Source organism: Leopardus geoffroyi, chromosome A3 (genome assembly GCF_018350155.1).
Source record: "Leopardus geoffroyi isolate Oge1 chromosome A3, O.geoffroyi_Oge1_pat1.0, whole genome shotgun sequence".
In the NCBI taxonomy this organism is placed as follows: domain Eukaryota; kingdom Metazoa; phylum Chordata; class Mammalia; order Carnivora; family Felidae; genus Leopardus; species Leopardus geoffroyi.
The window spans coordinates 139,326,537-139,352,675 of NC_059336.1; the positions used below are offsets into that span (position 1 = coordinate 139,326,537).

A 26,139-nucleotide genomic window follows, 5' to 3' on the forward strand; every position below is an offset into this window, starting at 1 on the left:
AATGAACCAGGGAATCTACCCCAAAACCCAAGAGCATATGGGTTTTGTACACACTGTATGTTAGCCAATTTGGCAATAAACTATATTTAAAAAAAAGAAGAAAGGAGAAAGGAAGTGGATCTGAGGGAGAGATGCAGGTGGCGAGGTCTCTGGGGGGGCAGCAGTGTGGACAGGGTGTGCAGGTGGCTGGGCCGCAGCAGTGAGGACACCCACCCGGGGCAGCCAACGTTGTGGTGTGGGAGCAGGGACACATGTGCGGCCCAGGCCCGAGCGGGAGTGAGTGCCTGCAGGGACAGAGACGCAGTCCCCCAGCCTGGGCCACGCAGAGGGCAGACGGAGTTCCAGGGAAGGTTTAGTTTGGGAGATGTCGACACGCCGTGTTACCATCACACGAATAACGAGAGCCTTCAGCTCCTTGGACCAAAGGCCTCCGAGGGGTGCGAGGCCTTGAGGGAGGCAACCAGTGCTGTTCAAAGAAAAGTGAAATTTTTATTCTCCTATGAATAGATGAATATCGCGACACAAAAAATTCAAAGAAATTATTCTCTTTTTAAGTCTCACAGAATTTATTTTGTGTTTGAGCAGTTGGGGCATTTGGAACGTCCATAAGCACACGTCACCAAGCAGACTCAGGACAAGGAGCTGGAGGACAGAGAGTGGGTCCTCGGGTGGTGGGGCCTCCCTCTCCCCCACAGCAGGGCCTTCGCTGGGTCAGATCAGCACCGAGTCAGAACACGGAAAACTCAGGGTGTGTTGTGATTTTGCAGATTAACTGAAAAATGAATCCACTATTGGTGGCCTTTTATTTATTTTTTTTATTTTCTAAATGTATTTATTTAAATTCCAGTTAGTTAACACACAGTGTAGTCTTGGTCTCAGGAGTAGAACCCAGTGATCCATCACTTCGTAAGACACCTAGTGCTCATCCCGACAAGTGCCATCCTCAATGCCCGTCACCCACCCACTTCCCTCCAGCAACCCCAGTCTGTTCTCCGTGTGGCCTTTTAAAAGTAAATATTTTGTATATTGAGACGTGAATGAAATAGCTTTGCTTTCATAAGCACTTACCGGGAAAAGGCGGTAGCTATCGTGTGTTTGTGCGCATGGTGTCTGCATTGGGCTGGTTCTAGGAAATTGATTTCTTTGGGATTTAACCGAGAGAAATGACATAAAATTAACAACTTAAAAGATACGCACATTTGAAAATAATGAGTGATCCACTTTGATTGTTTCAAATGAATTCCCCCCCCTTTTTTTTGCTAAATTCTGTACTTTTTTTTTAAATTCTACATTTCCCCCCATAATTTGTGAGTGTTGAGTGAAGCTGGGCTTGATGAACATTAATTGTATGTAGGAGGATCATGCTATGAGTTTTAATGAGCCCACCTAGGACATCACTTTACACTACTTACTGTGATCTTCTGAAATCTATCGAAGGACCTTTGAAGACGAGCAGTTTGGGCAATGTTAGCACGGTAGGTGCCATCCCCAGGCGTTCAGACAGCACATCTCCTAACGTGTTCGTTCTGTCCCCAGAAGAGACAATAGTCCCAGAAGGAACATGAGGAGACAGTGCTTCTCTTCTTGTTGGGACACTTCTCACAAATTAGCAATTGTCAGTAGACAGGAAAAGGGAAGATTGTGGCCAGGAGACAGGCAGGACATTCTCAAGCTCAGTTACCAAGAAACCCACTACGTATCCAGCACGCCCAGTGAGCGTCTCTGACCCACGGGAGAAGACTGCCTTTCTTACTGCATTCGACTTCTGTAGACTTAGTCTCTTGATGTCACCTACACTGGCCTCTAAGAGACCCCTGGGCTCTGACCCGGAATGACCAAGTATCTTTGAGTCACCTTAGAGGAGGTGGTCTCTAAAGCAGTGGTCCTTGTCCAGGACACAGAGAAGCTGGGCGTGTGGCCCCAGACACGGCCGGTTGCTAGTGGCCCCATGGTTTCCCGGCTAATTCTGACTACTTTTGAAAGCACAGTGTTGACAGGGCCAGCTGGTCACGAGCCGAGTGGTCCCTCCCCCAGGTCCCCCCCCACGGTGGCCGTGTGACAGGCCAGAGTCGAGCGTGAGCCAAGCTGCCAGCCTCTCATTTAGTTTCTGATGCGTTTGTCACCTCTGCATCCAGATGCCTGAAGGCTAATGGCGGGCGTCACGCTCCTAAATCTAATCGGCAAGAAAACAAACTCTCTGGGCAGGTCTTCCACCAATAAAATGTCATCTTTCATAAAAAAGCAATACTTGCATACTTATTAACAAGATAAAGTGACAGCTGCTCTGCAAATTACGAAGACGCTCTTGTGTGGTGTCGTGAGCTCAAAGCTGCAAGCCCGGTCTTGCCCTGTCGTGTCTCCTGCTGGGGACTTACGTCCTCCCTGTACCCAGCAGCACGCCCCCTCCCACTGATGGACGACCTCCTCCGAGCGTGTCCTCTGCCCCATATGAGCTGCTGTGTCCCCTCTCCCGCTGGGTCACCAAAGCTCTTCACAGTTGGGATGAGGAGGACCCACCATGGCTCTGCCCCGGAGACAGATTGTTCGCGTTCAGGACACCCTTGCTCTGCTCATCCAAGACCCCCTGCGACACAGACTGCTCTCTTGGAAACTTCAACTTTAGGCAAAATGTACAGGTGACACGTTTGTCCCTTTCAATACTGACTGCTTCTTTTTAGCATTGTTGATGTTAACATTTCTGACTGGGATTTATAAACATATTTGTGAAACAAACTACTTTAAAGATTTTTTTTTTTTTTTTGGATTTCTCTTTGAATTTTCGAAACTAAGATTATAGCAAACCGAGCGAACAAAACAGAAGAAGGCAGTGCTCACATCACTCTCCTCGTTCTGTCCAGGAGCTCACATTTGCTTGGATCCACCCCAAAACGCATCTATGTCAAAACAAAACAGTAAAAATGCAGTTATGCTAGAAAGCTGTGCCCTGTGACTTCCTTTTCTTACTTAATCATGTATCCTGCACGTCATTCCTGATCAAAATATCATAGTCTATCTCATGATTTTCATTTAGCGGCAAAATCGTCCACGGCTTCCCCGCTCTGTCTGTAGACCCTTTCGGGGGACCCCAGTGCGTTTCCACCCCCAACAACACTGTCGTAGACACTCTGTGCGAGTAAACCCAGCCCCCTGCAGGGGACACTCCCATAGATTGGGCTGCTGGCCGATGGGAATATCATTCAAAATTGTAATCGCTAATGTCAGATTTCTGCAAACAATGCCGCAACGATCTATTCTGTCACCACAACCTGTGGATATTATCAACTTCATTGATGAAGATGTTCTATTATTTCAATATACATCTTTCTGACTGAAAAGACTAAGGCATCAATTCTATGTTTTCCACTATTTGGGCTTCCACGGCTCTGACTTGCTCTCCCTCTTCTTGACCCTTTTTCTACAAGGTTGGCCCTTCCTGTCAAATTTCCAGAATCTCTTTATATTGGGGGACACCAATTCTTTTCCTGTCATATATCGTGAATCTTTTTTCTCAGTCTGTCATTCGACTGCTCACTGCATTCGTGGTGCCTTCTACCATATACGGAAATTTTTACATAGCCACATCTGTTAATTTTGTGACCCACGTAGTTCCTATGATATTTAAGAAAGTCACTCCTGTCTTACAATCGTAGTCACATAAATCTTTTCCGATGTGTCTATAGCTCCTTAAAGAAACGTGTATTGTCATTTAATACACAGCTTGCATTCGTGCGTGTGGTAGGGCGATCTGTCTGCATTTCCGCCGTGCGGGCTCTCAGCTTGGCAGTCTCCCTGGACCGGTGCAGCGTTCACGCTCGGGGACGGTGTTGTCTTTATCATGTAGCATTTGTCCTATGTATGTGGAGATATTTCTAAGCTCCTTATTCCATTTTGGTAATCTGTTTTGTTTTGGTTTTTTTCCATCTCTGTGCTAATACCATACTGATCTGATAACATTAACTTTACAGTGAGCCTTAAATATTCATCCAGCATTACCTAACTGACAACTCCCACATAGTTTTCCAAGTTAACTTTAAAATAAACTTGTCAGGGGGGTGCCTGGGTGGCCCAGTTGGTTAAGCGTCCAACTTCGGCTCAGGTCATGATCTCATGGTTTGTGAGTTTGAGCCCCGCATCGGGCTCTGTGCTGTCAGCTCAGAGCCTGGAGCCTGCTTCAGATTCTGTGTCTCCTTCTCTCTCTGCCCCTCCCCCACTTGTCTCTCTCTGTCTCTCAAAAATAAATAAATGTAAAAAAAAATTTTTAAATAAATTTATCAGGGGAGCCTGGGTGGTTCAGTCGGTTAAGCATCCAACTTCAGCTCAGGTCATGATCTCTCACCCTGTGTCGGGCTCTGTGCTGACAGCTCGGAGCCTGGAGCCTGCTTCGGATTCTGTGTCTGCCTCTCTCTCTGCCCCGCCCTTCTCTCTCAAAAATAAACATTAAAAATTTTTTAAATAGAATAAAATAAATTTAACAAACACTCCACCTCCCCTCAATGAACGGTGTGGAGACTGATGCAGGCGCAGCCCATCGCGACAGGACGTGTCTTTCTCTGCCGTCTTCCGGGATGGCACCGCGTCCTTCCCCACAATCCAGACCTGCGGGTCTGTCTTGGGGTTTCTGTATCCTTGTGCTGGCTGCTGATTCAAAACAGGCGCAGTCAGTTAATTCTGGTAGATTTTCTTGACTCCAAGTAATTCACCGAGTTCTCTGCTGATTTTTACATTCCTCGGAAGAATTTCTCCTATTTCCTTGGTATGAAATCGCTTCATCTGCAAATAAAGCATCCACTCTTTTACCACTGATGCCCGTCCTAGTGAGCAGTTCACTCACTCTTCTGTTAACTGGAGCTTCCGCAGTAATGTGGACCACGAGTGGTGGTAAGGCACATCTCGTTTTCCTGATCTTATGCCAAACTACTGGTATTTTACTCTTCAATTTGACATCTGCTATTAAATTTTGGTAGCCATTTATGACTATTCTATACTGAAAATTGCTGGAGAATTTCATCTCTTGCTTTGCTATCTATTAGTTTTTTCTTTATTGGTATAATAACTGATATTGATAATTTTATAAATAATTTTAATGGACATATACAGCTGAGATACATTAGACCAACTTTTTTATACAGAATAACCCTCACTGCTACTAATTATGCCTTTAGCAAGTGCTTCTACGGGCTGTGTCGACACTGACTCTTGCAACAACCTGTAACGTCCGCCACCGTGGGTAATGCTATCCCCATTTTGAACTTAAAGGTTTAAAAGCAGAGAGATTTTACCAGTGTGTTACAGGTAGTGGTCTGGTTATTTCCTGGTTTCTGTTGCTGTCTTCTAAGTGGCCAGAAAGCACAGTTGCTGTTGTTTAGTATCTATAGCACCTTTCTGCTCCTTTCAATTTAAAAATGGTTTTAGCGGCTCAGTCGGTTCACTCTTGGTTTCGGTCCAGGTCACGATCTCACTGTTTGCGAGTTCCAGCCCCGCATCGGGTTCCACGCTGAAAGTGTAGAGCCTGCCTGGGATTCTCTCTCTCTCCTTCTCTCCTCTCTGCCCCTCCCCTGCTCACTTTCTCTGTCTCTCTCTAAATAAATAAATTAATTAATTAATTAAAATAAATTAAAAAATGATTTTATAGATATATGTAATCTAATTATCACAGGAAATTTGTTAGGTGTCCTTACTAATACAATTATTTTGGCGAGAGTCAGACAGGATTAGTGACTTACTGCATTTCGTGAAACTCATAAATGGGAAACTGAACTTAAATCCAGTTTTCTGACTCAGAGCCCAATGGCTCCCCAATCACACGGCCGAGGAGTACGGGAGGTCACGCAGAAGCAGGGAAACGTGATGATGGTTCTAACCTTCTGCTCGGGAGACACACTGTCCGTAGCCTGTTTCCACCATATTCTTTGCCCGGTGGAATCCGCGCCATGGATTACGGCCCCAGAACAGAAGGGAGCAAATACCCACATTTAAACAGCTGGCTCAGCCCCACAGAGACTGTGTTGAAAGGAAGAACCAGACCAGAAACGCATGTGTTGTGTGCTTCCTTGACCTGACATTCAAGAACAGAAGAGCCCATGGGTGTCAGTGTAGTGGCTGCTCACTGGGAAGAGGAGGAAAGAAGCTTCTGGAATTCTGGAAGTGCTCTACTTGGTGGGAGGTTCTCTAGGTTGAGGCAGTGATACTATGGGTGTGCACAGGCAGAACTTTACAGAGCTGGGCATTTAACCTTAGGTCACTGTTCACACTTTACAACCTGGATGGTAAGCCAAAGAGCTTTAAAAAATTCTTTGATTTGGGGCACTTGGGTGGCTCAGTCGGTTAAGCCTTTGACTTCGGCTCAGGTCACTGTCTCGTGGCTCGTGAGTTTGAGCCCCGCGTCGGGCTCTGTGCTGACAGCTTGGAGCCTGCTTCAGATTCTGTGTCCCCGTCTGTCTCTGCCCCTCCCCTGCTCATATTCTGTCTCTCTCTCTCTCTCTTTCTCAAGGGTAAATAACGTTAAAAAATTTTTTTAAATAAACATAAAGAACAAGTTGTGCTTTATTATGGCACTCTCCTAATTCTGTTTCTATGTTTGTGTCTCCATGTCATGTGGGAGGCAAACGTTGCATAGCCAGGTGTCCCCCTTTAGGCCGGGGGAGCCTCGCAGGGAAATGAGACACCAAGGTGCCTGCAAGGCCTCCGAGAAGCTGACGAGGTCTCTGTGTGGGGCCCCGCTACTGCCCTCACGAGTTACCACAGGCTCAGCAGCTTACCCATCACAAACCTATCACCTTACAATTCTGGAGGCCGGATTGGACCTGGGTCAGCCGGGCTGGGCCCCTCCTGGAGGCATCGTGCAACCCCACCTCTGGGGCTCTCAGCTCCATCACCCTGCCGCCATCATTCGCTTCTACCCTCACATCCCCTTGTCTGACCCTCCTGTCTCCCTCCTCTCCCTGTGACCCCATTGGGCCCGCTCAGGGACCCACATAAGGTCCTTGGTCTCAGCACCCTTACACACTCCCTTTGCCGTTTTCCGCATTTACAGGTTCCAGATTGGGCCTTAGACATCCTTCGGGGGGAACATTATTCTCCCTGCTGACCACGGGCTCCAAAATGCATGACACGACTCCAAGCAAGCAGCACCCATGAAATGCTAGGAGTCAATAAAAACCGTGCAAGCCAGTGCAAGCCAGAACCTTCACGTCCCTTCTCAGTGGTTCTACAGCTCAAGAAATGGGGGCTGGCGGTCCTGTACTTTGCCGGAATATCTGGGAGAGAAACACGGGGTGGGGGCATGTCACTGACCTGTGGAAACCCGCTGAGATTTCCCTGACCCTCTCAGCTTCATTTCCTCTTTACCCTGCGTCTACACCTGGACCCTCACCCTCTGCTCCTCCCCCATCGCCACACAGAGCTGTCACTGTGGGTCTGGCCCTGTCTCCCCTCTGGGCTCTCTCTGTCTCTCTCTCTCTGTCTCTCTCTCTCTGTCTCTCTCTCTCTCTCTCAGACACACTCCCTAACAGGCTCCCTCCAGCACATCTCTGCATGAAAGTCCAGGAACCCATCTGGCAAAGACAGAGCCCTCAGGGGGTGGGGAAGTCAAGTTACGTGCAAACCCAGAATTCTCTCTGAGAGAGAACAGAGGGCGAGCAACTTTGGACTCACACACCGATAAATTCTGACCATGTCCCCAGACTACACAGTGGCCAATGTGCAAGTAATTTACATTGTGCTTTAAATACTCTATTTTGTCCAGAGGATCAGGGTTCCTTCGACCTAGAGCCTGTACGTGAATCACTTTGTAAAGCATAGTGTGTCATAGAGAGGTTATGTTTTCTCCAACCGTTACAGAGAGGAACACAGATTTATTTCCCCGCCCTTCAGTGAGCAGAACGTCTGCCATATGCAAACAGTCCACGCTCACCTCGGCGCCTGCCCTGAGCATCTATGTCCCGGACGCAGTTCAGGGCGCTGAGTGGGGATGCCTGAACCTTTGGGGTCCCCTGTGAAGGAAGTATTGTTCCCATTCTCATATCACAATTGAGGAAACTGAGGCTCAGAAAATTCAAGTAAATGGCCCAAGACGACGTGTGTAGGAGGAGATAGTGTTCCGATTCCAATCTGGACCGTCTGAGGCCGGTGCCCACACCAGACGTGCCCACAGTCAATGCTCAGTGATTTCATTACGATGCAAGGCTCACATGATAGATAACGTAAGTGCTCTGAGCAAACCCAGATGTAACCGGTCCTAGAAAAAGATGGCAAAAATTGTTGAAGGAGGAAAATTTAAAAAGAATCTTGCAAGATCTTGCTTTCTCCTCCCAGACAGACACAGAAGGGTTTCTGGAGGCGGCATCGTGCTGACTGGCCTTTCCTTCTCCATTTCGCCTCGTAAGGGGGAAGGAACCAGGAATCTGAACAGGAAGGACATTGAGTCAACCCAGAGTGCCGCGTCCCCTGTCCTGGGTGGGGGACAAGGATGCGTCTGGGGAGGATAGCGAACACCTTAATGAGTGAAAACTAGATTCTGTCTCATCTTTAAGTAATTTACAGGGAGAGTAGACACAATGACTGTTAAGCAGAATTATTTTTTATGTTAAACAATGTTTAAAGAATTAAATGATAAAACGATAAAAACTTGACAGTTAAGTCAGCCAGACTCGATCGGAGGCCACCTCTTGACCCCCAGGAGAGCTGCTGTATGTGGGTCACCGTCTGTTGGGCGCTGGCTCCGTGGTGGCCATGACCGCCACCTGGTGGCCACACGTCTGAAACGCACACTGACACTGACACTGACTTCCACGCGAGCAGGATTATTCGCGCGCCGGTCGCACAGAAGGCACCACATACCCTGCGTGCCGGGCTCCGCCCTGGGGGGGGGGGGAGGGCACATCACACGCGTGTGCGGACGTGCATGTTCTTCTCCACAAGGCGGGAACGGGCGGCCTGGCGCGATGCTCTAGACTTTACAGGCTGCCCTCTCCGAGCAGTAACATGGTTCTCATGTCCCCGATTCCGGACTCCCAGCGTCTTTTGTTTAGGTCCCCCAGTGGGTCGGTGTTGGCAAGAGAGCCGCCTCTGTAGCATCACACCCACTCCTCACCCCTGCAAGCAGCCCGCCTTCCGGGCGCCATCATTTAGGGTGAAGAGAATGAGATGGGGAACAAGGGCAGTATTGACTTTACAATTATCTTGTAAAATAAAAACAAATAACAAAGCCCTTAGTGGAAAGAGGACAAAGGCAGAGAGGGGAGTGCTCTCTTTGGAAAGGAGCTTCGTAAGGCCAGGCCACCAGGCAGCTGACAGGCAGTGTGCGACACGACGGTCAGAGTAACCCACGCTACCTACGTGAGGGGGGACGGGGTCCTCATGGGCCAAACCTTCCCGTTGTAAGTGGCTGCCCGGGGTCAACCCGAGGCCGGCTTTGCAGGTGCACAGACCACTCACAGCCGGGGCCACGGGGAAGGGGGGTCAGTGACCAGCGTGCGTCCCTCCCGGGAGAAAAGGCTTCCTGAGCTGAACTTGATGGTTGATAACATGAGACCTTACTGAGGCACCCACGCTTCCCGGAGTGAGAGGCTCTGACCACATCGTGTGAAGACGCGTCCTCACCGCCACCTGGCAGGGGGTCCCCTTCATTGCCCTCGGGCAGCTTGCATCACCTGAGTTCCCTTTATCCTCTTTACGCACACGCTCACTCTAACACACACTCACAGACCCATATACACCCACTCACACACTATAACACACTCACACGCTCACCCACACACCCACTCACTCTCATGCACTCACACACTCTTTCTCACACTCACACACTCCCACGTTCACACTCACACTGTCACCTTCATATACTGTCACACTCTCACACCCACACACATAAATGTTTCTTCTTTCAGATTGTAGACAATTCAGAGAACTTCATTTTTCTCATAAGTCACCCAAAATGGTCATCAATTTCAAAATGTGCGTTTTGTCGTCAATCTGGACAAAAGTTAATGTATTTCAGCTTGGACATTTGAAATAATGATTTGAAATTCGATTTAAAATGCACATATAAACATTTACATGGTCCAGTACTGTTTCCAACAAGAGGACGTTGGCATCAGTGCGTCCTGTGTCCCTGTTAACTAATCGTGATGTTAGCTGTTGTCCCTAGCAAGGGACAAACAAGTCACAAACCGGCTTTAAGCCCAGGCTGGCCTTGGCTCCAGGCGCGGACCAAAGGGTGAGCCTCTGTCCTCTTCCCGCGGAGGGAGGGGCTCTCTCTGCCCCTCCCCTGTTCAGACAAATGTTTCCTTACAGTGTGGGACAGTGATCACTGAATCTTTGACTCACGTGTGGAAATCCGAAGACATAGTTCAGTGGCCTGCGCTGAGATGAATCTTTAACATATTCATTACACAAAAACCAAATTTTTAGTTTCCCTTAATTGCTTGGCGGTTAATGACTCCCAAACAAAATGAGGTATTTATGAGTTTTTGCTTTTCCTCACACCCTTCACAGAGTACTATTTATTTGTAGGAAACACAAATTCCTAAGTGCCTATTTATAAGGGAAAGTGCATTTCCTGATAGTTGGAGCACTATGTTATTACAACCAACATGTGGTCCTAGCAGTGGCATACCCTGTCCTCCCTGTGACAGACATCCGTTCTCTACCAGTGTGAAATGTTCACGGTCATGACTTTGTCCGTGTGAGGCCGTGTTCCAGGGATTAACATAAAACTTCAATATAGAGCACACCCAGCCAGTAGGAAGAGATAGCCTCGCGCTCCAATTTGTATCCGACCCCACGGCTGAATCTCCAAACTGCCGAGTGTGGCTGGGGCCTCCAAGCCCTGACACGGGCTCTGTGTGGAGCTCAGCGTGTGGCCCCTGACCCAGACACCACCCCCCCATTCCCAATGAGATGGCTTCTCATTCCATTTCCCTTCTTTTACTTTATCACGGAAACGCTGGCCTTCCAGACCAGATACAAGATGGCCGAGTGCGCACCTGACGTTTTGTGGCCATAGTTCATCTGGAGAGACCGTCTGATTAGTGATTAGTAAATGTGCATACTTTCTTTGGTCATAGCAATCTAAATTTCATGTGATTAAAAAAAAAAAAAAAAAACTCTGAGAAAAATGGCTAGAATTATTTTATATTGACCGGCAGTCCCCAGGGGGCTGAGGCAGACAGAATTTGCTGTTATTTTGGGTAGCGCTTAACATCTGTGGGACTTTCAATTATTTCAAACGTAGCCTACATTAATACAGATCTGTCACGCTTCCTTATTTAAATCAGGGATTCCTTCTAACTGATTTTATGGGTACGAGATATCTGAGACGAATTTCTTCAGGAATTGCTGGGATCATTGATTTTGAAAGCTTTATGCAGCCTTATTTATACCTTCACGATAATATTGAGGAAACAGTTTCAGTTTTTATGTATCAATTACTTCGCTTGTTACCTTTAATTAATCTTTTAATTGCAATATGATTATCCAGTTACTTTATTGATCAGTAGGTTTGCACTTCGGCTCGAAAAATCTTAAGCGATTCTTTACGTTCAGTGTCTTGAAGAAAGTTGGGAGCGTGCTGCCTGTTGGGTCCCACCCGCTCCTCATCTCTGCATCTCTTTCCCGCTTGGTTTGGTCCCTTCCCTTGCCAGGCATGCTTGTGCGTCCCTAATTCCTCTCATGACGCTCCGGGCAGCCTTGGTGGGAGGCAGGAGCTCAGAAGCCGCTATAACTGATGGGTCACAGAACAGAACAAACCTTGAGGGTGAGCGGTTAGGCTCAGCAGACCGTGTGTGCTCACGGCGTTTCGTCACCATATCAAGTTCGTATCCCAACACAAGCAAAATCATGGTAAGAAGCACAAACAGGGCACCTGGGTGGCTCAGTCGGCTGAGCGTCCAACTCTTGGTTTCGGCTCAGGTCCCGCGCTCACGGTTCGTGAGTTCCAACCCCACATCGGGCTCCGTGCTGACAGCGTGGAGCCTGCTTGGGATTCTCTCTCTCTCTCTCTCTCTCTCTCTGCCCCTCTACCGTTTGCGTGGGTGTTCATTTACTTACTCATAAATAAATAAACTTTTAAAAAAAGAGAGGCACAAACAGTGGAGACTGTTGGCTTCCCAGCTTCCCACAGCCCACTGGTGCTGATGCGTCTTCGATCGTTTCGGTTCTTTGTATCAAGTGACCGCCTCTTGTGTAGAATTTCCTCACGTTTCATCCCGGTGACCCTCCTTGTCCAGTCCAGTGAACACAGTTACCTGAGAATAACTCAGGATTGGGGAGCGTTGCTCCCACAAATCGTGCGCACACCCCTGGGGCACCGTCTCCATCCTGCCTGCACTCAGGTGAGCGGTGTCTCAGCACAGGCCCCCTGCACGTCCCCGCACCCTTAGGGCATCCTGTCCTGCCACCCACAGTACCTTGCCCTGCGGCCACGCGTGCTCAAGCCACAGGCGCAGGCCCCGGAAGGGACCAGAGGGAGATAAAGCCTGGGCAACACACACACGGGCTTCAGGGGCCCCTCCTCTACTTCAGCCAACTTTATCTCACTTATTTTTCTATCAAATGCTTCTTATTTCAAAGAAATGACAATGATCGCATTTTGTTTTGTGAAGATGAACACTCGTTCATTAGAGCTGATAGGAGAAGACATTGGCGAGGAACTTGGGAGCTTGTTGCCTGGGTCATGGGGAGGATGAGGGCCTCGGGGGGGGTGGGACGAGGGCCTCGGGGGATGATGAGGGCCTCGGGGGGGGGGGCGAGGGCCTCGGGGGAGGACGAGGGCTTGGGGGGGGGGACATGGGCCCCAGGGGGGAGACAAAGGCCTCAGGGCAGGGAACAATGGCCTCGGGGGGGGGGGGGACACAAGGGCCTGGGGGGGAGAATGAGGGCCCTAGGGGGGAGATGAGGGCCTCCGGGGGGGTGGGGAACGAGGGCCTCAGTGGGGGGGGACAAGGGCCTTGGGGGGAGGGACAAGGGCCTCAGGGGGGAGACAAGGGCCTCAGGGCAGGAGGGAATGAGGGCCTCAGCTGGGGGAGGGGACGAGGGCCTCCGGGGGGGGGGACGAGGGCCCCGGGGGGGGGAACGAGGACCTTAGGGGGGATGAAGGCCTCGGGGGGGGGACAAGGGCCTCGGGGGAGGACGAGGGCTTGGGGGGGGGGGACATGGGCCCCAGGGGGGAGACAAAGGCCTCAGGGCAGGGAACAATGGCCTCGGGGGGGGGCACAAGGGCCTGGGGGGGAGAATGAGGGCCCTAGGGGGGAGATGAGGGCCTCCGGGGGGGGTGGGGAACGAGAGCCTCAGTGGGGGGGGGACAAGGGCCTTGGGGGGAGGGACAAGGGCCTCAGGGGGGAGAAAAGGGCCTCAGGGCGGGAGGGAATGAGGGCCTCAGCTGGGGGAGGGGACGAGGGCCTCCGGGGGGGGGATGAGGGCCCGGGGGGGGGAACGAGGACCTTAGGGGGGATGAAGGCCTCGGGGGGGGGACGAGGGCCCTGAGGGGGGGCAAGGGCCCTGGGGGGGGACAAGGGCCCCAGGGGGGAGACAAGGGCCTCAGGGGATGGGGAATGAGGGCTTCAGGGGGGACGAGGGTCCCAGGGGGGAGACGAGGGCCTCAGGGGGGACGAGGGCTTCAGGGGGGAGACAGGTCTGGTGCCACGTGAAAGTCCTTCCACGCCTAGTGGCTTCAAACAACCATCTCTGGCCACTGCCTGCACCCAGCTGGACGGGTCTCCCTCACGGCTGCCCAGGCTGCTGTTGGCACATGGCCAGTGGGGTCGGGGTCTTTGGGAGATGCCTGGCTTGATTCCAGGGCGGTGCCTCCGCTGACACCTGCTCACTGGGCTGGGGTGGCCGCACGCCTCTCTCCACACGGCCTGTCCACACAGCTGTCCTGTGCTGCTCGAGGCACGGTGGTCTCCTGTGGTCAGAAGTCCTATATGCTTTGTCTCCTTGTGGGAAAAGGGAGGCCACGAGGATCCTGTGACCTCACTAGAAGTCACACAGCATTACTCCTCCTGCATCAGGCTTAACAGGAGAGGGTTGTCCGTCTGGCAAAGATTCAGGAGAGAAGGCTACCCGGGCGGGTACCAGACGGCCAGGCTCCTTTGGGACCCACCTAACATACAACTTGCAGAGGAGCTGAATGTGGGAGGTGGAAAGAGGCGTGATTGCACGTGACTCCGAGGATGTCAGGCCCGTGGAATCAGAGCCCTTGTTTGACTGAGATCTCCCGGGACCAGGAAGGGAGATGGGGTGGGCAGGGGGCAGGGACACAGGGACACAGGGACTAGGGAGATAGGGTGGGTGGGGGGCAGGGACACAGAGTCCAGGGAGATGGGGTGGGCGGGGGGCAGGGACACAGGGACACAGGGAGATGGGGTGGGCGGGGGGCAGGGACCAGGAAGGGACACGGGGTGGGGAGGGGACAGGGACACAGGGACACAGGGACTAGGGAGATGGGGTGGGTGGAGGGCAGGGACACAGGGACACAGGGATCAGGGAGATGGGGTGGTGGGGGCAGGGACACAGGGAACAGGGAGATGGGCTGGGTGGGGGGCAGGGACACAGGGACACAGGGACACAAGGACCAGGGAGATGGGGTGGGTGGGGGGCAGTGACCAGGAAGGGACACGGGGTGGGCAGGGGACAGGGACACAGGGACACAGGGTCCAGGGAGACGGGGTGGGTGGAGGGCAGGACACAAGGACACAGGGACCAGGGAGATGGGGTGGGGGTGGGGGCAGGGACACAGGGACCAGGGAGACGGGGTGGGTGGGGGGCAGGGACCAGGAAGGGACACGGGGTGGGCAGGGGACAGGGACCAGGGAGATGGGGTGGGTGGAGGGCAGGAACACAGGGACACAGGGACCAGGAAGATAGGGTGGGCAGGGGGCAGGGACACAGGGACCAGGGAGATGGGGTGGGTGGAGGCTAGGGACACAAGGACACAGGGACCAGGGAGACGGGGTGGGTGGGGGGCAGTGACCAGGAAGGGACACGGGGTGGGCGGGGGACAGGGACACAGCTGTGAGGAACAGCCCCATTTGAGAAGTGAGTGGGAGTGTTGTGAGGGAGGCAGTAGAGACAGTGTCCTCGGGAGGATGGGACCGGGAGGCTAAGCACTGGGAGTGCGAGCGGCTTCGGGACGGGGCAGCAAGGACAGAGGCCTCCCGGGGCTGCCAGTCCCCGGACGGGCTGTTCTCGCCCAGTGTCGCGGCCGCGGGAACCGAGGGCCTGTGAGAGGCACCGATCAGAAGCCGCGTGGAGGCGTCGGGCTCACCAACTTTCTGTTCCTCTCGCGCATGTCTGCACTCCTGGCGGCCTTCACGTCGGACACGTGGCATGGCCTCCCTGAGCCCGCTGCTCAGTGACCCTGCATCCAAGGCTGTGAGCCACAGGCCCCGGTGTCTGTCCCTGTCACCCGGCCCGCGCTGGGTGGGCACCCAACCTGTGTTTGACAAACGCAGCCGAATTGGCCTTTTTCGCGTAAGTTTCAGAACCGGGCCGAGATGGCCCCTTGGCTGTGTGAGTCCCGCAAACCCCGCCTGGAGAGGGGACACCTGTGCTCTGCGTTTGGCTCTCTCACTATTGACAAAGACCTCGGGACACAGTCGCTGCCCTTAAGTTGTTGGAAGTTTTGCTGTGGAGAGTCTGTAAATTTGTTTATCGCGAGCAAACGTGCTTAACATGTGCTGCGTGCCGTTTTCGGTGCGGGGCCGTTTGGGGAGCAAGCCAAGGGCAGCGTGGCCGTCGTGGCGTGGAAACCTGCTGGCGGTCGGCGCAGAGCAGCTCCGTGTGTCGCGCCAGACGCGGGGTTTCGGGGAGCGCTCGGTGCGCTGGACACGGGGAAAGCGGTGTAGGCGGCCTGGAGCGTCAGCAGGGAGCAGCTAGAATGTCACGCGGGGCAGTGGCGGTTAAGGTAACGAGTTCACTCAGGGAGGGGGGAGCAGGAGGACGTGTGTCCCCGGCAGGGGGACAGGCAGGCGAGGCCGCGAAGGCTGGCTTGACGATCTGAGTTTCCACTCAAAGCCGCAAGCACAGGCTGAGGGCGGGACTCGGAGGCAGGGAACAGCCAGCGGGGGAGGGAGCCGTGACTCAAGGCCTGCCGGCTGGAAACCGCACGTGAGGCCACGGTCGAGCAGTTTCGATCGTCCTATCCTTCCCTGTCACTGTTTAGGGAGACCTTGGAGCTGCACATGTGGTGTCCACACATTCACTAAATCCCCTTCGTTCATTCATTCATTCCTTCATCCAACAGTTATTTATTGAGTGCTTACTATGTTCCCGAGTGGGCATACGATCGTGACTGCACGGCTCCTGCTTTGAAAACATTTACGATGTCCTGAGATAAACATGCATTAAGCACCTAAAAAGTCGGTAGATGCCGAATCGCTCAGTGTGGCAAGTGCCACGAAGAAGGACAGGTGTGTCGTGAAGGGTCTGTGGAGCCCGCTTTACAAGGCAGGGGGGCAGGGGGAGGGACTGTCCCCGTCTGTGGTCAGCAGCAGGCCTCATAATGACCTTGGACCTATCCTGTCCGGTCAGGGGGTGGGCGCCATAAGGAAGACCCTTGTGGTAAAGTCAGGTCGTGGGTCTCCTGCTTCTGGTCCAGACGGGAGCAGCGCTCGGATCTGGGGCCATGTCACCACTGGCCTGATGTCAGAGTTCCGGGAGGCCCGGCACGTCTCTTGCCTGGAGGCCGTCTGTGATGTCTCCTGTGATGTCTGCACATTTATTCCCCGTCTGTGTCACCAGGGCAATAACATTTTCATAACTGTTATCAGGGTTAAACAGCCCTACCTGCCCCCTAGGCTGGCGGTGAAGACAGACCTTTGGGCACGTTTTCAAGTGAAAATGGGCCCGTTCTTGCCTGCACACACAGCGTGGAGCGGGGTGCGGTGCGGAGGCCGTGAGGGGGGGCACCGGCCCTGGTCCCGACGGGAGGCGGTGTCGGCAGCGCCCTCTCGGGCACCCTTGCGACCCTAGTGACCACGGACAGCGGCACGGCAGCAGCAAACGTTCCCTGAGCCCTTGCGACGCCCCCAGCGCGGTGCGAGGCAGCTCGCACGCTTGATCTCGATGAGTCTTAGCACACAGTGGGGCTTCCCAAAAGAGGCGTGTAATCCAAGCAGGCAGATGTAACTAGTGTGGGTCTGAGGTCACATGGTTTTTAAGTTTATTTATTAGGTTTATTCTTTATTTGTTTTGAGAGAGAGAACGAGCAGGGAGGGGCAGAGTGAGCGAGGGAGACACAGAATCCGTCAGAGCCATCAGCACAGAGCCCGACCCGGGGCTCAGACTCCTGAATCGTGACACTATGACCTGAGCTGAGGTCGGACTCTTAACCGACTGAGCCTCCCGGGCGCCCCGGAGCTAATTTTTGAACCCGGGTCTTAAGGCTCCTACGAAGGCTCTCGTCACAACCAGCAACAAGGGAGAGAAGGTTTTGTGGAAAGGCAGGGCCTCCGAATGGGCAGGGACCAAAATTGCTCCCGGTGATGGGCTGGTGTAGGTGAGAGTCCTTCGAGAGTGTCCATCTGTGCTCCAGGGGCCATCTGAGCCGTGAAAATGCAGGAATCAGGCCCCTTCCAGAGTCTGAAAACTTGTAGCAAGACCCTGGGGGTCGGGGCCCACGACTGTCATGCCCACGACCGGAACCGGCCACCATTGCTAGCAGCCCCGCCCCCACCAGTGCCTTTCCTGCGTGTGGCCCTCTTCCCAGTAGGAAGCCCGCAAGCTCCACTCGTCCGTGTGTAAAAACGTACTCACTCTTTCTGTTTGGAATGTGGTCTCACATAAACAACGGAAGAACATGTTAAACGTGTAATAAATCCCCCCCGACCAGTCGACTCGGGGGGGCACATTTAAACGCTGTTTACTTTTAAACTCCGTTAGCTATTTCTGGGTCGTGTAAATAAGTAAATGAACACTTGTATCATTTGTGGTTGTGGGCATGGAAGCTTGACAGACAGGCCTCCTGTTCTGACCAACGCACGCACAATTTCGGTGTCAGGGAGAGAGGGCAGGGCACCCCTTGCTGACAACATTAGGGAGCCCGAGGACACACGAGTAGGGAAGGCAGGTGCCGGCCGGCAAAGCCCACATGTGGTTTTTAATTCCTTGACTCGCGCGTACGCTCCGGGGGCAACAAACAGAAGCTATCCCCCTGGGATTCCTTATTCCTGTGCAGAGAGGGTCCTAGTGGGAACTGTGACCATTTATTTGCTGTTTGTCTTCCGATAGATGGTTTGGGAAAGACACTCTCAAAAGCACAGATGCCTTGCTGACCATGCCACGCAGGCCGGGGGAGGTCTGTTCAGTCCACGAGCCGAGTTCAGTGCTCGCCACGCGCCAGCCAGAATGCTCGAATCCCTCTGCGGACTTGTCCTCCTCCAGCCCTCTGGCTTATTTGTCAGATTCGCTCTGATGGTGACACTCTCTTCTCAGGAAGCTGGCAAAGAAATAATGGTCCCAAGTCCACATGCTGCAGAGAATAATCCAGAACAGGCTTTTATTTGGATATGGGGATAGTTTCTACCGGGGTGTTCCACATGAGTGAGGAGAAAATCAGGGGATCATACATGACCCAAGGAGAGCACATCCAGCAGGATGGCAGACGGAGGGCGTGCACAGACAGGGGGCGTGCCCACCGGGCTCTCAGAGCTGGGGCTGATTCACTGATTCCCCCCCTTCCCGGGAACATTCTGAGATCCTTACACCTGCGTGTACAATTACGGGAAATATTCACCCAAGATCCACCCGTGTTTCTAATTAGGACTTTGCAATAACAGCTCTCGTTCCTTTCTGGTGGCTTCGCTCTGGAGATGACAGGGCATCGCTGGGGGTCCCTCCGTGGCAGGACATCGCTGGGGGTCCCTCTATGACAGGGCATCGCTGGGGGTCCCTCCGTGGCAGGACATCACTGGGGGTCCCTCTATGACAGGGCATCGCTGGGGGTCCCTCCGTGGTAGGGCATCACTGGGGGTCCCTCTATGACAGGGCATCGCCGGGGGTCCCTCCGTGGCAGGACATCACTGGGGGTCCCTCTATGACAGGGCATCGCTGGGGGTCCCTCCGTGGCAGGACATCGCTGGGGGTCCCTCCATGGTAGGGCATCACTGGGGGTCCCTCTATGACAGGGCATCGCTGGGGGTCCCTCCGTGGCAGGACATCGCTGGGAGTCCCTCTATGACAGGGCATCGCTGGGGGTCCCTCCGTGGCAGGACATCGCTGGGGGTCCCTCTATGACAGGGCATCGCCGGGGGTCCCTCCGTGGCAGGACATCGCTGGGAGTCCCTCTATGACAGGGCATCGCCGGGGGTCCCTCCATGGTAGGACATCACTGGGGGTCCCTCTATGACAGGGCATCGCTGGGGGTCCCTCCGTGGTAGGGCATCACTGGGGGTCCCTCTATGACAGGGCATCGCCGGGGGTCCCTCCGTGGCAGGACATCGCTGGGGGTCCCTCTATGACAGGGCATCGCTGGGGGTCCCTCCGTGGCAGGACATCGCTGGGGGTCCCTCCATGGTAGGGCATCACTGGGGGTCCCTCTATGACAGGGCATCGCCGGGGGTCCCTCTGTGGCAGGACATCGCTGGGAGTCCCTCTATGACAGGGCATCACTGGGGGTCCCTCTATGACAGGGCATCGCTGGGGGTCCCTCCGTGGCAGGACATCGCTGGGAGTCCCTCTATGACAGGGCATCGCTGGGGGTCCCTCCGTGGTAGGGCATCACTGGGGGTCCCTCTATGACAGGGCATCGCTGGGGGTCCCTCCGTGGCAGGACATCGCTGGGGGTCCCTCCGTGGCAGGACATCGCTGGGGGTCCCTCCGTGGCAGGGCATCGCTGGGGGTCCCTCCGTGGCAGGACATCGCTGGGGGTCCCTCTATGACAGGGAATCGCTGGGGGTCCCTCCGTGGCAGGGCATCGCCGGGGGTCCCTCCATGGTAGGGCATCGCTGGGGGTCCCTCCGTGGCAGGGCATCGCCGGGGGTCCCTCCGTGGCACCCACACCACCATCCAGGGCTCACGGCACGCAGTCACTACAGACGCCAGCTCCCCGTGTCAGAGACGTCTCTAAGTCTGCCCTGTGACTCCACCCGTTCTCAAAACCAATACAGGGAAGTGGCTCCCATTCCTTAGGTGCCTCGTGATGCTCTCCCTGGCCCTGCCCGTGTACCCGTGTCCTCGACCGCTTTGCTGAAATCTCTTCCTCCATCCAGCCCCCTTCTCCCTTCGCCTCATCCAGAGGAGGTCTGGCGGGCACAGCAGTCGCCCGCTGCTCCGCTGGAGGTGCCTCTCGGTATCACGTGGAGATGCCAGGGAGGCAGCGGTCTGCAGACGTCTGGAGCTCCGTGAGGATCGCAGGGCCGAGATACACAGGTTGGAGTCACTCTCCAGTCAGTGGCTCTCAAAACTACAATCCTGAATGAGACCCCCAGAGAGAGGACAGACGGCCCTTCAGTGTCGACACTCTCATGGCCCAGCCGCGAGGAGTGTGGGCTGCCCACAGCTCACAGCTGTGTCCCCTCGGGGACTGACCTTTTGCCAGAAAGCGCCCTCTTTGGGGAGGAGCCCAAGGCCTGAACTGGCCAAGGCCACACCGGCTGCCAGAACGGCCTCCGCAGCCCAGTCTCTGCACGCTGACCATCCATGACCCCTTCTGTGGACATCTTCTGTGTGCGACGCCCAAAGTCGGCCCTTCCCGGGCCACACCTAACGAGCACTCACAGTGAGTGAAGAGCCCATGTTTCTAATTAGGACTTTGCAACCACAGCCCTCCCACCCCTGTCCATGATTATTGTAATTATCTCTCAGGGACGGTTCTGACATCAGTGGCGTGGGATCCACAGACTCTCAGCAGTTAAGAATTGACCGATTGGAGCTGTATCCCTCTGCCCTCATGGTGGCCGCTCCCGGGCACAGACAGGCGACCATCAAAGTGCTGGCAGGACGAGAGGTGGAAAAACAAGCCACAGCCTAGAAAAATGAGTGCCTTTGTTGACCAAAACTCAGCCATAGCAATTTGTCACATACCATATCGTCATTGTCATGCACAATACATTCCATAAATCAAAATCGCAAAATAGGTATTCAACATCTAAAAAGAAAAACAAGCAATTGATGCAAAGATTGTATGTAAAATCAGACGGCATAGGGGTGCCTGGTGGCTCAGTCAGTTAAACATCTGACTGGCTCAGCTCATGATCTCACGGTTCGTGAGTTCGAGACCCACATCGGGCTCTCCGCTGTCAGCACAGAGCCTGCTTCGGATCCTCTGTCCCCCTCTCTCTGCCCCTCCCCCACTGATGCCATCTCTCTCTCTCAAAAATAAATAACCATTAAAATATATATATACATGTATATACATATGTATAATCATAATATATATATATAAATATATAAAATCAGATGACATGTATTTTTGGATAAGCCAAAATAAAAATAATAATGATAATATAAACAAGTTAGAAGTCACAAGAAAAATATGTTGATGTGGTAGAGCAATCTTGGCAGAAATTTAGATCATAAGATGCCCTAGCATCAACGTTAACCAGTTTTCAAGCAAACCTGCTTTCTCGTGTCTTTGCCAAGGAATGGCTTCTCCTGGCTTGACAGACGTTAGTGTGGTAGGAGAAAGCAGGGACTCCGAGGACCTCTGTACTGTCCCAAAGAGCTCTCAAGAAGCCTGTGATCCAAGGAGGGGAGGACAGCGGACTGAGAGAGGACACAGGTGGACAGGCCAGCAGAAGGGCTTAGGAGGAAGCAAGAGGAAACTGTGAACAGAAAGAGTGGTGTTTTCTTAAATGTGACCCTACGTGGGGGCGTTTGCCAAAGGGGGAGCCTGGCTGCTGAGTCTGTTCCTGAAAAAAAAATAATAATTTAAGGGGCACCCGGGCAGCTCAGTGGGTTGTGTGTCCGATTCTTGATCTCAGCTCAGGTCATGATCTTGTGGTTCGTGGGTTCAAGCCCCACATCGGGCTCTGTGCTCACGGCATAGAGCCTGCTTGGGATTCTCTCTCCCCTCTCTCTCTGCCCCTCCGCTGCTCTCTGTCTCTCCCAAAATAAACAAATAAACTTTGAAATTTTTTTAAATAAAAAATAAAATAAAACAAAACAATGTAGCATCTGGCCACACTGAGCAAGCTGTGACCGTACAGCCACGCCTCCTTGGTTCCGCCACGCGCCTCCGCTGTTGGCAGCATCTGGGCTGGAGGACGGGCTTCTCGGAAGGTCAGGGAGGGGCAAGGCGTTCATAACACGAAGCCATTCTGAATGCGGCGGCCTTGCACTTCTGCCGAGTTCCTTCCTCAATGTGGTAAAACTCTGCTCTTGGGTAAGAGCCCGCGTCCCGAGCTCCCATGCTGGAAAGACCAAATCTCGTCTGTTGGTGAGTGTAGTTGCATCCAGACACATCAGTAGACACGGACGCAAGTGAACTCGGAGACTCGCTGGACGTTCTTCAGGAAGGACCTCGACCCCAGGTTCTGCAAACGGGGTCCCAGATCGCGGGACCTGGTGGGGTGTCAGTGACCGACGCCTTTGGGCAAACCCAGAGCCCTGGCCTCGGGGCCACTGTCAGCCCTGGTCTGGTGTCCACGGTGGTTGCCTGTTCCCTCACATGCTGGGAGCACGGCACACTTCAAGAGTGGCCACCACGGTTCAGAAGCCACCCTGAGAATCCCTCTTCCCTCCAAACTAGCAATAAATCAAATATAGCCCTTTGTTCTCTGAAAACTAGCATGTAATCCTGTTCGGTTTTAAATTATTTTGTTACCTTAGTTACCGCCAGTTACAGTGGGGGCAAAAAATGAGGAGATGTTGGCAAGAAGATGCCACAGATTCAAAGTCTCTTTAAAAGTGCTCGAGGGGCAGCTGGGTGGCTCAGTCAGTTAAGTGTCCGACTTCGACTCAGGTCGTGATCTCACGGTTCATGGGTTCGAGGCCTGCATCAGGCTCTGTGCTGACAGCTGGGAGCCTGGAGCCTGTTTCAGATTCTGTGTCTGCCTCTCTCTCTGCCCCTCCCCTGCTCATGCTCTCTCTCTCTCTCTCTCTCTCTCTCTCTCAAAAATAAACATTAAAAAAAAAAGTGCTGAAGTCTAGTGCTTAGGCCTGGCTCCTGCCCATCCAGACTGGTGGCTCCAGGAAGCCATCTCGGGTGTTTGGACACTCAGCTCTTCACCAGAGGCAGGAGACCCTGTCCGCCACAGGTCAGATGGTAAATGGTTTCAGTTCTGCCCACTGGACGGTCCCCGATGCAGCTGCTGTGCCACAAAATCAAGCACAACCAACAAGGAGATGAAGGGCACGGTGTGTGCCAATAAAACTTTATTTACAAAGCAGGCCGTGGGCCGATTTGGCCCAAGGGCCACCACGTGCAGCAGCCTGCACGACCGTGTGCAGGGTGGACTGTGTGGGACACCGAGGTGGGGCCTTAGCGTGACGGGAGCCCCAAAGCCTGCCTTGTCATCCTGGAATTCACGTATGTTGTTTATAATTCGTCCCCTCCTTCGCCACCTCGACTGTGCCTGAAGTACGCGCCGGTCCCACGCTAGTGCTTCGTGAGCGCTCTTGCACGCAACGGGGCTCCCGTCACAGCCGTGTGAGGGACACAGGACGCTCGGTGTCTGTAGAGGAGCCCCCCGGCCCGGCCGAGCCAGCTAACCCAGCACAGACCGCCGCTGACCCAGGCGGAGCCGTGCCACCCGCACCGTCTGCCCCGCGGCCACTCTCAGCCCCCAGCCGACCTCCGGGCAGCCAAAGGGTCGTCAGACAACAGAACACAGGGGCGGGGGCACCAAGTGCTACAGTTATTTTGTTTCTCAGGGAACTGAGAGGGCGCGTCTGGTTCCGTCACGGAGGCACAAACACGGGAGCTCCCACTCAACGTGACGGGTTTTGCTTAATAGGAACCATAGTGAGCGCACAGCCCAGTTTAAAGGAAAAAAGGAATCGATGACATTAAACATTTTTTATCTGACTCTCTCTAGCATATCCTTCCCCTCATTAAAAAAGCAAAAGGAAAACGTGAAAGGTTTCCACACGCTGTCCTTGCCCAGGGCTTCACTCGAGCACCTGAAGGTCTCCGCCTCATCCTCGCGCTGAGCCAGCCCCGTGGAGCTCCGCACGGGAGGCTGGGCGTCTCTGCTCAAACACAGCGCAAATCGGGGGGCCGGCTCTTCAGTGTCAGCCAAGAATTGCTTTAAGAAATGCAGACTCCCACAGGGTGCCTGGGTGGGGGGGGGGTCTCAGTCGGTTGAGCGTCCGGCTTCGGCTCAGGTCATGATCTCGCGGTCTGGGAGTTCAAGCCCCGCATCAGGCTCTGTGCTGACAGCTCGGAGCCTGGAGCCTGCTTTGGATTCTGTGTCTCCCTCTCTCCGCCCCTCCTCCACTCGCACTCTCTCTCTCTGTCTCAGAAATAAATAAACATTAAAAAAAAAAAAAAAAGAAATGCAGAGCCCCTAGTTACCTTCATACATCATCCTGTCCTTGCTAGAAGACACAACACACATATTTAGCCTAATATTTTTCTTGAAATTCACTAAGTTGTTTGTTTTCCCTGAACCACAGTAGGCATACACAAACCCCCATCTGTATTGCGTGTTTCTCGTGAGGTGACGTGTTGGGGCCTCAGGCCTGGCAGGAGGCGCTGGGCCACTTACCTTCCCAGACATCCATTCGCTTCGCAAATGTGCGAAAGTATAAACGTAATTCATAAGAAATTCTTGAGAGTAGAGCACACCTCCTTCTTAAAGAGGTTTGATAACTTTACAAGGAGAGTGTTGTCTAATCACTATGAACCCAGTCCCTGCTGATGTGTCCTGCTTAGAAAAGAAAGAAGAAAGAAGAAAGGAGATAGCATCTGTCGTAAGAAAAAGAGAGGAGTGGACGGCCCCCACTCTGGGCAGCACCAGGGTTCCTTATTAACCGTTCTCCCGCCATCACAAAGTAACGGCAGTTCCTCGCGTGGAAAACAGGCCCTCCGCCCCAAACCTCTGACGCCCCGCCTCCGGTCCACGGAGCGGATCCGCCACCTTCACACCAACACACTATTTACTCCAGCTGGTATCGCACACGAGAGCTTGCGCAAAACCGCGCTATTAAATTATATTCCCTGAAGATTGGTTGAGTCATTCTTGTCTTGGGTATAAAATATAATCATCCATAAACAGAAGTAGATGACGTTACAGAAACGAGAAAGTAAGTAGCGGATTTTCCCGTGATGCAGAGCGTTACAGCTGGGGTGTGGTGTGCTGGTTCATTAACGGCCGTGGCGTCCCGGCTGAAGGATTTAATAATTGGGCTGGGTGACCCGTGTCTACTCCGGAGGGGTAAGCTTTCCCCTTGTAGAAGAGCGGTGATTGAAGAGTTGAGAACTTGGGGTGGGGGTGAGGACCCATAGTAACTTCTCCAGGGACAGCATCCAACACTTCTCCAGTGCCCCCCCACGCAGCCACGGGAGACCGCCCCCAACGTCCCCACCTAAGACCTTTCCTGAGACAACAATGCCCAACGGAGTAGGCCCCGTCCTCCAAGGATTTGTTGTTGTGACTTCGAAGGATGACTAGAAGTTGGACAAAGGCCCTGAAAAGTAGTAGGCGTCAGACAGGTGCCTGGAGACAAAGGCCGGAAGGGTCTAGAAATGTGTGCCTGGCACTGGCCAGCCGGCTCCCGTGGCCACGCCACTGTCCACAGGGATCCACTCCGCCACACCACACTCCGGGATGGCCTGCACGCCAAAATGCACACGGTGTCCACTCACTTAGTAAAATGCCACTATTTGCATTTTCCCTTCTAATTTCCCCCTATTTAAGTAATTCAATAGTATTTAATTTACATCTGAGGTTGTAACTTCGGATCCTATCCCTATGAGGGCAGTTGGGTCCCGTACCTTGATATTCCCCCGAACAGAGTTCCTTCCAGCTTCGAGGGATTTTACTGTCACCAGTGGGGGACCTTGCACCGCTATGGAACGTGCCACAGCGCGTTCGGGCGGGTCATGTTTGTGGGTGCGCTACTGGACTGCTTTTCCTCGGTGTCGGCTCCACACCTGGAGCTTACGGAGTGTTGGCTCCGGCCATACGGCACCTATCTTGTATCGAGTGCTTGTAACATCCCTTGAACAGCGCGATCTGTTTTCATTTTTATGACGTAACG

At 53.4% G+C, this 26,139-nt stretch overlaps 1 protein-coding gene and 1 long non-coding RNA gene across 23 annotated transcripts in view; one reads left to right on the top strand and one right to left on the bottom strand.

Moving 5' to 3' along the window:
* Positions 1-26,139, top strand: part of MYT1L (myelin transcription factor 1 like) — a 429,846-nt gene that overhangs the window by 172,077 nt on the left and 231,630 nt on the right. The gene's annotated exons all lie outside the window — the stretch shown is intronic.
* Positions 18,068-19,835, bottom strand: LOC123581691. The gene is made up of 2 exons (XR_006703941.1): positions 18,700-19,835; positions 18,068-18,466 (listed from the first exon to the last, which is right to left on the bottom strand). It is a non-coding gene; the product is annotated as an uncharacterized LOC123581691 (long non-coding RNA).